This window comes from Neovison vison, chromosome 11 (assembly GCF_020171115.1).
Source record: "Neovison vison isolate M4711 chromosome 11, ASM_NN_V1, whole genome shotgun sequence".
In the NCBI taxonomy this organism is placed as follows: domain Eukaryota; kingdom Metazoa; phylum Chordata; class Mammalia; order Carnivora; family Mustelidae; genus Neogale; species Neogale vison.
Window position 1 is genome coordinate 184,581,119 of NC_058101.1, and position 3,240 is coordinate 184,584,358.

Below are 3,240 nucleotides of genomic sequence, written 5' to 3' on the forward strand. Positions count from 1 at the left end.
CCTGCAGGGCCCTTCCCGTGTCTACATCCGCTTCAGGGTTGGTCTGGAGTCTAGAAGTTGGGAGCTATAGCTCGGACTGTGTAGACGGCTTTGGGGAGAGTAGGTATTTTCCCAGTGTCGGTTCTTCCTAAGCACAGAGTGTCTTCCGTCTTCGTGTGTCTCCCTCCCCGTCTGTCAGCAGTGTCCCACGGCTGTCAGAGGACAGATCTGTCACCCGCTTGGTTCAGGGGACTCCTAGGTATCTTGTTCTTTTGGATGCAGTAGTAAATGGGATCATTCTCCATAGTCTGTCTCTGATGATTCCTTCGGAGCACGTAGAAATGCAATTGATTTGTGTACACTGATTTTGTTCCTTGTATGTTTCTTGAGTTTCTTAGTTCTGTTTGCCTTAAACTCAAACTGCCAGTTACTTGACCAGCAACGTGGGTTTATTTGGGAAGAACAGAGAACGGCAATCTGGGATGAGCAAGCTACGGTCCCACCACAGGCAAATGCAAGAAGCAAAGGAAACGAGCATTATTTCATGGAGAAGGAGGAAGAAGTTGGGAGGGTTGTTGGGAAGGAAAGTCCCCTGGAGAAAGGCAGGGGTTGGAGGTGATGGAGGATTCTCACTGGCTGAGCTGCGGGGATGGTGGATTTCTTGCAGGAGATGAACCCCTGTGGGACCTGGAATGGATGAGTCTCTCCAGCGGGGGGTTGTAATGTGGGGTCTGTAATGGACACTGAGCAGCCGGTGCCCCCTTCCAGCCTTCCCTTCTGGTGTCTCCAGTCCACTTTTGAGGCTTCCCTTCATGCTTTTTCACAGTTCTAGCCAGGTTGTGGTGCAATATTGTGGAAAATTGGAATTCCAAATCCCACTGCTTCTGCTGCACCCAAGACACAGGAGCCCCTGATTTAATCCTCCCAAGAGTCTCCTGCTAACATGTGGCCTCCTCCAAGGGTGAGTGGCATCTCCACGGTGGGTGACCTGGATCTGGGAGGGCTCGGTCTCCATCCAGAGGTTTGATGTCCTCTCTGCTTCTCTGATGTGGTGTCGATGTGGTTGTTTGGAAGAGTCGTTATCCTCTGCGGTGATTTCGAAGTGCAGTCTGCTTGTTCCAGCAGCACAAATACGCTTTATCTCCACACTCAGACTCCCCAGCTGTCATTTCTTCACCATGTTTGCCACTTCCCATGGGATGCTTCAGTGTTTTTGACCCCAAACAGGAACAGTGTCCCACAGAACCTCTATGTAACCCCAAGTGAGAAAATCATGAGAAAATCCTACATTTGAATCCAGACCACAGGCCCACTTTAGGTATCACCCCCTGCCTGATGGTCTGAAATGTCCTCTTCATTCGGATCCAGTTTTCTTCTTCTGGAACTTCTTCGAGGACTTTCCCTTCTTTGGGTAACCTTGATGGATTTAAGGAGCACAGACAGCTCCAATATGAGTGGTATTTCTACAAGGCTATTGTCCCTGGGGCTGTCTTCAGTGTCCATCCATATTGTGACATGCATCAGTCCTTCACTCACTTCTTCACAGTGACTAAACATAAGAACATTGACCCCTTAAAACATTTCAGGTACACAGTTCTCTGGCCTTAGCTGAATTTCCATGGTTGTACATCATTCTCCAGAACTTTCTCATTCTTCCCGAGGGAGACTGTGTGCAGGAAACACCATCTTCCCATTCCCCTTTTCCCTTGGCCCCTACAGCTGCATACAATACCGTGTGTCTGGATACTTCATATAAGTGGAATCATACAGTATCTCTCCTTCTGTGACTGGCAGATTTCACTCAGCATAATGACTTCCGGGTTCAACCTGTGTTGTAGCCTGTGTCAGAACCTTCGTTTTTAAGGCTGAATCGTGTTCCGTCGTGTATGTACCACATTTGTTTGTCCGTTCATCTGTCAGTGGACACTTGGGTGGCTCCACCTTTTTGCTGTTGTGAGAAATACTGCTCTGAATATGGGTACTTGTACTTTCAATTTTGGGGAGGCTGCAGTGGAATTCTGTGTTTAATATTTTAAGCAACCACCCATATTTTTCCCCACAAATGAACCATTTTGCTTTATTCCTTCATAGGGCAGAACAAGATTGTGACTTATAGATCTACCTCCTTTTGTTTATCCTTTTCCCCATGGGTGGACATTTGCATAGTTTCTGGATTTTGCCTTTTGTAAACACTGCTGCTTTGAATAACCCTGTACATTTTTGTTTGTTTGAACCAGTGTTTTCAATTTTGGGAAATTGAAAATTTCAATTTTCAATCTAAGAATACAATTGTTGAGCTAGATGGTAATTCTGCTTTGATCTATTTGAGTAAATGCCAGACTATTTTATACATAGACTGCACCATTTTTCACAAGCAAGGTTTAAGGGTTTCAGTTTCTCAACATCCTTTTGTTATTTTTAGTTTTCTTGATTATAGTGATTCTACTTATGTAAAAGGACATCTAACTGGTTTAAATCTTCATTTCCATGAAGACTAATGATGTTAACATCTATTCATATGCTATTCACCTTGTGTATGATTTCCCTGGAGAAGGGTCTATCCAAGTCCTTTGTCCATTTAAAAAATGGGGTTGTCTTTTTGTTGAGGAATTTCTTTTCAAAAATTCCAAAATTTTGTTCCACATTTCATTGTTTATGCACCACACTCAGTGCTCCATGCAGTACGTGCTCTCCATAATACCCACCACCAGGCTCACCCAACCTCCCACCCTCCACCCCTCCAAAACCCTCAGATTGTTTTTCAGAGTCCATAGCCTCTCATGGTTTGTCTCCCCCTCCAATTTCCCCCAACTCCCTTTTCCTCTCCATCTCCCCATGTCCTCCATGTTATTTCTTGTGCTTCACAATTAAGTGAAACCATATAATAATTGACTCTCTCTGCTTGACTTATTTCACTCAGCATAATCTCTTCCAGTCCCATCCATGTTGATACAAAAGTTGGGTATTCATCCTTTTTGATAGAGGCATAATACTCCATAGTGTATATGGACCACATCTTCCTTATCCATTCGTCCATTGAAGGGCACCTTTGTTCTTTCCACAGTTTGGCGACTGTGGCCATTGCTTCTATGAACATTGGGGTACAGATGGCCCTTCTTTTCACTACATCTATATCTTTGGGGTAAATACCCAGTAGTGCAATTGTAGGGTCATAAGGTAGCTCTATTTTTAATTTCTTAAGGAATCTCTACACTGTTTTCCAAAGTGGCTGCACCAACTTGCATTCCCACCAACAGTGTA